An 11,335-nucleotide genomic window follows, 5' to 3' on the forward strand; every position below is an offset into this window, starting at 1 on the left:
TGACTGGTTTATTAAAAAAAAAAAAAAGAAGACAATATAATTTTGAAACAGGATGTATCTGGATATGAAGCTTCTAGAAGGGATATTGGAGAATCAGGGAACTAAGTAAATGCCACTAAGTGCCTAAATTCAAGGAGTAGGGGCTCCAGGACATGGAAGGAGAAAAAAAAGAAGGGCATTTGAGAACATTCTTGCCTCTCACAACTTTGATTATAGATCATTTCCAGCAACTATAGTTAGTTCCTGGTTTCCAGATAATCATGATTTGTGGTGATCTAAACATGAAAACCACATAAAGTATATGTGAGTGAATTGGTGAGAATCAACCTGGAACACCAAAGGTTTGACTCCACCTTCTTTTAAGGATCTGGCATGTGTCACGAAGGGGATAGAAGCCTGCTTGAGAAAAATTAAAAAAAAAAAAAAAAAAAAAAAGCATTTCTCTAACCACAGACATTCACGGTAGGGGATCAAAGACTTCTGCATCATGGCCAAAATGGAGTAACAGGGAGTGAATTCACCCTCCTGCCTTCAATAACGAGAAAACTGGACAAAATATATGAAATCATAGTTTTCAGGTATTAAACAACAGGCAGCATTGAACAATGACCTTGAGAGGGGATAGGAGGTGGGGGGAAGAGGTGAGTTCTACAATTGTTGCATCTTGCTACCTGGAGGCAATTTCCAGACTGCAGTTCAGGGAGGGAGGAACAGAACTCGATAGTCTCATTGCAGTGAGGAACCAGAGATCCAGGTGAAAGGAAGTTGATGGCACTAGAATTTATGGATCAGGCTGTGAGAAACGGAGCTACAGAGAGAGAGCAATCTCCAGAGATCTGCAGAAGGGTCACTTCAAAACTTTAGCTGAAATGAATTAAGTCAATCAGAGAAAGACAAATACCATATGACTTAACTCACATGTGGAATTTAAGAAACAAAACAGATATGAACATAAGGGAAGGGGTAATGGAGAGAAAGGGAAACGAACCACAAGAGACTCTTAATGATAGAGAACAAACTATGGGTTGATGGAGGGACGTGGGTGGGAGATGGGCTAGATGGGTGATGGGTATTAAAAAGGGCACTTGTGATGAGCACTGAATTCTGCTCCCGAAACCAATATTGTGCAGTATGTTAATCAACTAAACAAAGAAAAAACAAACAACAACAACAATAAAAAACACTTTAGCTGAGTACTGATCTATCTACACACAAAAGGAAAGTATCTGAGAGGAAAAACTACCTGAAAGCAGCAGGCTGAACATTTTCTGGGGCTCACTTAGTAGTGGGACTAAATAAGTCCTGAACTAAAGGTTACACTGGACCCACCACAACAAAGCTTAAAATCAAGCCTTGTAAGGATCCAATTTCTCCCAGGTAAGTTAACCCTGTGCCATAATAAAGTTCAACACTACTTAAAAGAATACAACAAAATCCAGCAAACAATATAGAACTACAGTGTCAGGCATCTAGTAAAAAATTATCAGGCATGCAATGAAGCAGGAAAATGTTACTCACAACGAAGAGAAAAACTGATCAATAGAAACAGACCCAGAAATTATAGAAATGACGAATTAGATAAGAACATTAAAACAGCTATTTTATTATATTTTATCTTTTTAAATATTTATTTATTTATTTTGAGAGAGAGACTGTGAGTAAAGGAGGGACAGAGAGAGAGAGGGAGAGAGAGAATCTCAAGCAGACTCCATGCTCCTTGTGGAGCCCAATGCAGGGCTCAAACTAATGGCCACTGGATCATGACCTGAGCCATTATCAAGAGCTGGACACTTAACTGACTGAGCCACCCAGGCAACCCCAAAATAGCTATTTTAAATATGCTACCCATGTACAAGAAAGTAGAGGAAAACAGATACAGGATGGGAAGATAAACTGATAACATAAAAAAATACCTAGATGGCACATACATAGATGAAAAATGCAATAACTGAAATGAAAAATAGTGGATGAGATTAATAGTTGATGAGATACTGCAGAAGAAAGGATAACTGAGGTTGAAGACAGAGCAAGAGAAACTATCCGCATGGAAACATAGAGAGAAAAGAGACTGAAAAAATTAAGAGAGGTTAGTGACTTGTGGGCCATACATATATAATCCAAATACACTGTATCTGTATAATTAAAGTGCCAAGAAAATGATGTGATGAGTGGGGAGAAAATATGTGAAGAAACCATAAATAAAAATGTTTTAACTTTGGTGAAAACTATAAATTGGCAGATTCAAGGAGCTCAACAAACACCAAGCAGAATAAGCATTATGAAAACCATGCCAAGTGGTGCCTCGGTGGCTCAGTCGGTTAAGCGTCCAATGTGGGCGCAGGTCAGGATCTCATGAATTTCGTGAATTCAAGCCCCGTGTTGAGCTCAGTGCTGACAGCTCAGAGCCTGGAGCCTGCTTCAGATTCTGTGTCTCCCTCTCTCTCCACCTCTCCCCAGTTGGCAGTGTGTATTCTCTCTCTCAAAAATAAATAAACATTAAAAAAAAATTTAAGAAAACCATGCCAAGACACATGATAATCAAATTGTTGAAAATCAGTGGTAAAAGAAAGTCTTCAAATACAGTCAGATGAAAAGGGACAAATCACATACCTGGAAGCAAAAATGACAAAAACGGCAGATTTCTTGTTACAAACTGTAATCCAGAAGACAATGGAGTGACATCTTTAAAGTGCTAAAAGAAAAAACTGTCAATCTTGGATTTCATGCCCAGCAAAAACATTTCAAAAATAAAAGTGAAATGAAAACTTTTCAAACATTTCATCACTAGAAGTTCTTCAATATAAGAAATATTAATAGAAATTTTTTAGGTAGGATACCACACAAGAAAAGGATCTACTTAAATGACCGAAGAGTGCCAGAAATGATAAATATGTGCATAATTTCCTTAAATGATGACTGATTGTTTAAAGCAAAAATAATCAGTGTATTGTGAGATTCATAACACCTGTTGAAGCAAAAATGTATGAAAATATCACAAAGATAAGAAGGAAGAAATCAAAGTATACTGTCGTAAGATTCTTTGGCTATACTTAAAATGGAATGATATTATTTGAAGTTAGACTGTTGTAAGTTAAAAAGTGTAATGTGTCCCCTATCGGGACCAAAATAGGTTACACAAATCACGTCCTGTTCAAAACAAAACAAAACAAAACAAAACAAAACAAACCCTCTGTAGAGCTAATTCAGTAATTTTATCATTCTCAAATTTGTGTCTTTCATTCTGGCTTTAGTTATAGTGGTATTTGTAATTTCAAAATGTAACCTGTCTCTGTAGTTCAACATCTGCTCCTGTTCTATTAAACATTGCCAAGTAACAGCAAAGGAAGTATTTTCAGCATCGTGCTGGTCTCGGCAAGCTAAATTTGGTACTGTGGAATTTGTTGGTGAGGATAAACTATGTGAGAATTCCTATGCTTGAAGCAATGCTGGCGTCAGGCCATTTCTATTTAAATGATGGGTTTGGACAAAATTGTGTTTACAAACTGATTCTGCCACTTACAAACTGTACTACCTTCTGTGGGGGGGAAACATGTAAGGTCTCTGTGATTTGGAGGTCCCACACCTCGCAAAGAGAAGAATATATACTTCTCCGGTGCCCTTCCTTATTTACTGTAGAATGAATAAGACTTTTGGAAACTGTGATGGAAAAGTTGCTTACTTAAGAACTCACCATTCTTGTCAGAGGAGGAGAAAATAATACTGACTGACCTCATTAGTTTTTCCACCAACGTGTCTCCCTAGTCAGGACTACACGTGGCTTATGTTTGAAACTATGAGCTTGAATAAAGTCTATTACTTGGTGGCCAGATCATTTGATAGTGGTATAACATGTTAAGTGGCACTGGACAGCTTAAAGAAGGAAGGTATATGGTTAATAAGTACACCTAGACAGAGGCACAGGCAGCCTCACTTGGGAATAAAGAACAAAGGGGATTCAGGAGATCCCGACAATGTCCCAGTTCTGCCATTAGCTAGACCTAAAGCAAGGCCATGTGACCTCCGTGGGCCTTAGTCTCTACTTGGACCAGAGTAATGCTTCCCTAAGTGGAGTGCATACCCTTGGTGGTATAGCACATTTTTTTTCTTTTTAATATATATAGATGTATTTTTAAAAATATAACTGTTTTAGAGAATATAACTATAGCCAACCATAACTTTAGCAATATTATTGATTAGGATGAGTTAACACGTAAAACTCAAGTCAATATAAAAACAAATGTTATGTAAACAATAGTCCACACAATACCAAGGCAGAGAAGAAAATCTGAAAAGATTATCAGTCTAAAATGCTGGGTTTAGAAATATTTTTTAAAAGCATTTATAAGAGCACATAATTTGCTCATAATATTATAAACAAAATGAGAGAAATATCCTGGCAACAGAACTGTGGAAAGTAGATATCAGATGGACTTGGGGGAACAGACGAGTTGACTCTGAAGCCAGCAGTGGGTGAGGTCGAGAGATAACCTGATTTGCATTCCAGAACCTCTGAGACACCTCAGAATTGGTAGCATCAGTTCCTTCTGGAAGCAAAGGTGGGGAAATAAGTTTGAAAACAGGACAAGTGTGCTTGACAGTCTGTTGAGGAAAGAGTAGGACACCCTCCATCAAGCTGCCGAGCCAGACGCCAGCCCCTTCTCACTCAGATGGTCAGGAGACTCCATGAGGGAATTCTTCAAGAAGACGAAACTGTTGGAATACCATGGGCATCAATGCTGAGGGAAGGTGTATGCAGCTCGGGGAAGTCTGGAGATACATTAGTGAAATGTGTGTCAAAAAATCTTACCAAACCATACTACTGTTATTTTTCATTTATTTTTTTGAGAGAGAGAGAGAGATAGAGAATCTTAAGCAGTCTCCACACTCAGTGTGGCCTGATCACGACCCTGGGATCATGACCTGAGCCAAATTCAAGAGTTGGACGCTCAACCAACTCAGCCACCCAAGCGCCGCTATCGTGCTGTGATTAACTCTGTAAAGGGTTTCCCAAGGAAAACAAAGAGCTGTGCAGACAAGGAAAACTAATCACAGTTTCCTGTTTGGCTCAGATGGTAATAGTGGTTTCACCATTGAAGTCATGTCAACTGAATATTGCCTAGCAGAATGGGCAAGGTGGAAAGTGGATGTGGGCAAGGAATGTTGAAATTAAACTTCATCTGAGTCCTCCATAGAAGGAAGTCAATAGATACCGCTAAAATGAAAAATAATAATAATAACTGAATATAAATATCCAGGTTTGCTTTTAAAAATAAAGAATTGAAGGGTGCCTGGGTGGCTCAGTTGGTTAAGCATCGGACTCCTGATTTCAGCTCAGGTCATGTTCTCATGGTTCATGAGTTCAAGCTCTGTGTCGGGTTCCACTCTGATAACATGGAGCCTGCTTGGGATTCTCTCTCCTCCTCTCTCTGTGCCCCTCCCCTCTCAAAATAAATAAATTAAAAAAAATAAAGAACTGAAGGCAAATATGAAAATAATCATTTAAAAGCATTGAAAATGGTAACTTCAAGAGGTGGAGTGCAATTTTATTTTTTGTAACAAATACTGTAGAACTATTTCATCCTTAACTATATGCAAAATAATTTTGGCGCAATTTCAAAAAATTCCATTTAAAAAGTTATGAAGCCATTATGCAAATGACAGAACTTTGGAAAACACTGGCCTTGCAAGACTTTAACCTCCCAAGAGTCTGTGAGTTGATTGAGAGAAATCACCACGCTCCATTGACATTTGTTTGTTGTCATGATGCCCAAGTCACAGGCATTTATTTATTTAAGTTATAGTGAATTATTCTGGGGAGACTGGTGCAGAGGATTCTAACATGGAGACATCACAAGGTTTTATCACCCACACTGGAAGTGCTTGTGACACCTGATAAACTTCAAGTACTCATTTATAAGGGTACATTTATACATGTTTGCCTAGTAAATATGACTCCCCAACCCTGTTTCTAAGTTACAGATGATTTCTGAAATGGCTGGGATCAGGATGCGTATACCACAGCTGTAAGGCTTTACTGGTTCCGATTCATGACATTTGTTACCTTGGAAATGTGGGGAATGGGTGGTCGTCTATCGTTAAGTGGGATAAAGCATGTAAAATACCAGGCACTGAATACAAGTGTGTTACCTTCTCTTTCAGGCACCGCCATGGAGAAGATTAACTGGCAATCATTCAAACTAATTATTTCTTGGGTTCCTGGAATCTGGAACCAGAGCGATGGTTGGAATGTGAAGAGCTTCTTTTATACAGCTGAGCCTGATAGCTGGAGGAGTCTAGACGTATATCAGAAGAAAGGAAAAATTAATAGGAAATGACTAGATTTTACACCCGATCGTTTGGAACATTCCAAAACCAAGAGAAGCCTTTCTTGTCACATGTGATTTCATGATAATTAGGGCCAGCTGTGTCTGGGCAATTCAGGTCAAGCCAGATGCCAAACCCAGCTCAAACACTTACAGGAAGATCCTCATCGTCAAGAACCTCCAAACATCCTGTAGAAAATCGAAAGAAGGTAAGTTATGTTATCTTTTCCCTTTCTGCCTAAATGTTGTTCTCCTGAGTACTGACAACCTCTATGGTTTTCACTTGTGCTTTATGTCTAAAGGTAATGTGGCTGCTGATACATGGTGCATACATGGAAGAATCCTTAAAGGGGGAGGGGCATCATTAGCAACTTTTCCATTCTGCTGGGATTAGTTCTTGGATTGTCGCCCTTACCCATAAGCCAGACTAACTCACCCGTAAGTCACATATTTGTGAGCCAATAAAGATGACCTGTCCCAGCGTCTCTCTGAACCAGGGATGGTTTGGAAGGAGGGAGACTTTCACTATATGCTGTGCTGTAACTTTCGACTTTAAATAAAAATGTGTATGAGAATGTCCTATTCAAAGAAGTAAATGTGATTAAAGAAAAAAAATTTTTTTTTCCAGTGGAAGGATATATCGATTTGCTAACTGGCTCACCTTAGCTGTAAAAGTTCTAGTTGACACAAACCCTACTTTAGAAACTGGAGACTTCTTTTCCTCCAGGTCATTTCAATTGTATTCTTTCTGTTGAATTGTGGATTTCTGAAAGCATTTTAAGTTGCAGGTCCTTTTATCTCATGTTTCTTTTACTTCTACTTAAGGACTATTATATATATTATATATAATATATATATAGCTGAGATTCCCAATAAAGCCATATAGTACTTCACTTCACTAGAATGAAAGTAGGCCAGGCCTGAAAGCAGTGTCGTGGTTTACTTGGTCCCAGGGCTCCCTGTTTAACTCGAGTTCACCTCCTCCTTCTCTTAGGCCCCTGTTTCCACTGGTCACTTTGTTGCAGCTGGAAAGGAGGTGGAACAAAAGCCATGGCTGTACTGCTATTTGCCATGGTGACTGACTTGGGGCTGAATGGAGAATTCACTGCATTCCTGATGTTGACTCACTTCCACCCAAAACCCTTGGGTTGAGGTTGAAACTCAGCTCAGGCTTTCCAAGGGGCTGTTCCTATGAGCTGGCCTGGGATGATCTTATCTGGACCAGCCCAGGGGTGTTCTTCATCTTGGGGACTTCAGTCAGCTTGTTCTGTAGCAAGTAGATTTTTTAAAATGGCTTAGGGGTGCCTGGGTGGCTCAGTTGGTTAAACATCCGACTCTTGACCTCAGCTCAAGTCTTATTCTCAGGGTCATGAGTTCAAAGCCCTGCGTTGGGCTTCACGCTGGCAGAAGCCTACTTAAAAAAAAAAAAAAGAAAAAAAAAAAAAAAAAGAAATGGCTTAGCTATCTAGAGGTGAGAAAGAATTCTGAGAAGAATATTCAGAATGGATCTAGGCTTATCTTTGTTCTATGACCAGTAGAAGCTCCAACAAAGTAGCTGCCTCCTCCAGCTGTCCTAGATCTGAGCACATGTCAAAAGTATGCCAGGAAACAGGCTGTCTCCAGAAGTGCAGAGAGCTCATACTTAATTGGATCCCCTGCTTCCGTTACTGGCAGCCACGCTCCTAGAATCTTTCAAATCCTGCAGCAAGACTAGTATAGAGATGCAATAGTATTGTTCTTGAAGGCATTTTAACCTTTTCATTGAATAATTCAACAATATGTAATAGAAGTCATACTATTGACCCCAGGTTTCCCCATTTGGGTGAAACATATACCCACTTTATAGATCAGCACTCCCTAAAATGAACTATTTGTACCTAGTGGACATGCAAGACAATATTCTGGGGAAAATAAGAAACTATTTGAACCTAGATTTTTTTTTTATATCTAAAACAAAACAGAAATTAAACTTTCCTAATATTTAATAAGTGGGCTCACCCAGGTTCCCCTATCTTAGCCCACATTCCAGAAGGTCAAGTGTTCTAGATTATAGAGGAGAAAACTTGAAGGAATCTTATAATATGGAGAGATTAATAGCATCACCATATATTTTTTTTGGTTTTAATGTACTGGGACACACTGTAGTTTTCGTGTGAAAGGCTGCAGGGAATCACAGGTCTTATCATCTAGTTTTGATAAAACTAAACCTTATAAAAATAGGCTAATGGCACGAAAGCATGTCTCTACTGTAATCAGAGAATAAAGCTAATATCAAAATACAAACAAATAAACAACAGGAATATGGTAGGGCAGACACCTCCCTTATTTGTGAAGTAAAACTATGGTAAAATTAAGGACAATCTAGTTCATCACATGGCCCCAACTAAAAATACTAGGGAGAGCAGTAATCTGATGATTTTATCTTTATCTCATCCCTTTCAAATTTCTATTTTTGTAACTTTTTAAACATACATAATATGTTAATGGAATTCTACATGTCTATAATTTTATAAGTAGATAAACGTTTCATGAGCGAGTATGCTCAAACCTTTTCTTACTTACAGGATAAGCAATCAAAGAGGTTTGGATACCACTGTTAAAGAGCAGCAAACTCAAGGAAAATAATATTCAATTATGTCTTGTGTTCAGAAAGCAAGTGAGGGAGAGTCAGAAAACAGAAAAGTTCTGTCCTTCTCAAGTCCAATCAGAGCAGGCTCCCACCTTTCTGGGTCTCTATGATTCTCTAAAATGCCAGTTTCCTAAAATATTATTTCTGATATTGCACATGGATTAAATCCACGAGGCAGTAAGACAATGCTGTGGAAAGAATAAGAGTTCTGGAGTCAGGCAGCTCTGGGATGTAGCCCAGGCCCTGTAATTCACTTGCTCTGTAACCTGCACAACCTCAGTTCCCTCATCTGTCACGTGGGGGTAAATGACCTCACAGAGATGCAAGGATTACACAAATTAATAAATACCAAGTGTTTGGCACATGGTACCCTTCCCTCCCCCTGCATTATAACTATAATTCATAATTATAATTATAACTGCATTTTAACTTTAATCATGAAATTTAACTCTAGACAGTGAGGTTGGTCCGAAGACTTCCAGAAATCAGAAATCCCATGGAAATAAATTATTCTCCTTATCTCCAACGTGCTCATGCAAATTCCACTCTACATGATCTGAGACACCTGCACTGAAATCCACCAACACTACACTGAGCTCTTCTGGCACCTTCATGATGCCAAAGAGCACGTTTCATTTCCATAACTCTCTTGGTAATACTGAAGGACCATGTCATTAGGAGACAGAGTACTGAAACCATATCCTCTAGGGAGTCATATCAGAATCTTAGGAGTGGTAATTGACAAAGCAGATCAAATGAAAGTAAACTTTTATATCTGTAGATAAAAAATGCTTGCACTTTTTCACACATACTGTGAAAAGTAAAATTCAACAAGTCATGTTGGCAGGTGCAGGTAGCCAGAGGAGTCTGTGATTATATGGTAGGGAAGGGTAGAGTGAGGGAAGCCCCCAAAGTGGCCATTTCAGAAACAGGAGAGGGTGTGAGAGTTTTATGTCCATAAAAGGGGGACATGTTTTTTTAAAAAAACAAGCAGAAGGATAGGCAAAATGGACACTTCACCAAAGAAGACATTCAGGTGGCAAGTAAGCACACGGGAAAATGCTCAACATCATTAGTCATTAGAGGCATCCAAACCGAAATCACAATACTATCACTACACGCTTTCAGAACGGCATAGAAAAGAAAAAGAAAAAGAAAAGAGCTGGGAACCCCAGGGGCTGATAAGGATGAACTCCTATACTTTACTGGCAGGAATTCACAGTGGTACAGCCACTTTGGAAAACAGTTTGCCAGTCTCTTATAAAGTTAAATATAGACTTAACCATACAGCCCAGCAATTCACTGCTAGATAGGTACCTAAGCGAACTGAAAATTTAGGCTTCCACATGACCTCTACCTGGATGTTTACAGCAGCCTTACTCATATGTTGGAAGCAGCTGAGATGTCCTTCAGCTGATGAATACATAAACAAACTCTAATATACCCACACCGTGGAATACTACTCAGTAATAAAAAGGAACAAGCTATTGGTCCATACAACAACATGGATAAATCTTAAACATCTTTTGTGTGGTGAAAGGAGTCAGAACCAAAGGCTGCATATTGTTTGATTCCATTTACAGGACATTCTCAAGAAGTCAAAACTATAAGGACGGTTGCTAGGGGTTGGGATGGGAGAAGGGCTGATTACAAAGGAATTCTGAAGTTGATGGAACTGTCCCGATGTTCCTGCGGTGGAGGATACACGACTCTGCATTTGCCAAAATCCATAGAAGTGTATCGTCCAAAGAATGAATTTTATTGTATGTAAATAAAAGGAAAAATCTACCCGACTGTCCAAGGCCCAGGATGGATGCGGACTGTGGCAAATGAACGTAGCGATATGACAAGTGAAAGATATATCCATGCTTGGGGGGGGGGAGGGGAAGAAAGGAGACAACTTACATAACTTTGGAAATAGTGTTGTGACTGGCTACTACAAGGCTAAAGACAAAATGACTTGTACACAAAATTAGAATATACTCTAGTGAGTAAAACTATCTCCTACAGGGTATGGGTTAGCAATTTTGAAAGCACTTTACCTGCATACCAGAGTTGACCAAACAAACAAATATAGCATCGATAGTGACAGCCAGATTGGAGGAAGAAGCAATAAGCAAAGGGCCAACCCTGCGGTGCCGGATTGGGTCAGAGGCATCAGTATGAACTCATGTATGGTGTACTTTTAATATATATTTAGACAGATAAGGGCTTTTCAGCCTTGGCACTATTGACATTTTGGGCTGGATAATTCTTTGTTGTTTGTGCCTGTGCATTGTGGGATATTTGGCAGTGTCCCCACCCTTTGCCCATTAGATCCCAGTAGCATGTCCCCTTGAGTTGTGATACCCCAAAATATCTGCAGACTTTAACAAATATCCCC

The 11,335-nt window shown here is 39.1% G+C and overlaps 1 long non-coding RNA gene across 3 annotated transcripts in view; it reads left to right on the forward strand.

The window, feature by feature from the left end:
• The window catches only part of LOC122210641, a 142,451-nt gene extending 135,407 nt beyond the window's left edge, over positions 1–7,044 (forward strand). For all 3 annotated transcript variants that reach the window (XR_006198179.1, XR_006198170.1, XR_006198163.1), the window contains exons 4-5: positions 6,160–6,532; positions 6,626–7,044. This is a non-coding gene — a long non-coding RNA (uncharacterized LOC122210641). The remainder of the gene's footprint in view (positions 1–6,159; positions 6,533–6,625) is intronic.
• The last annotated feature ends 4,291 nt before the right edge of the window (positions 7,045–11,335 follow it).

This window comes from Panthera leo, chromosome A1, assembly GCF_018350215.1.
Source record: "Panthera leo isolate Ple1 chromosome A1, P.leo_Ple1_pat1.1, whole genome shotgun sequence".
In the NCBI taxonomy this organism is placed as follows: Eukaryota; Metazoa; Chordata; class Mammalia; order Carnivora; family Felidae; genus Panthera; species Panthera leo.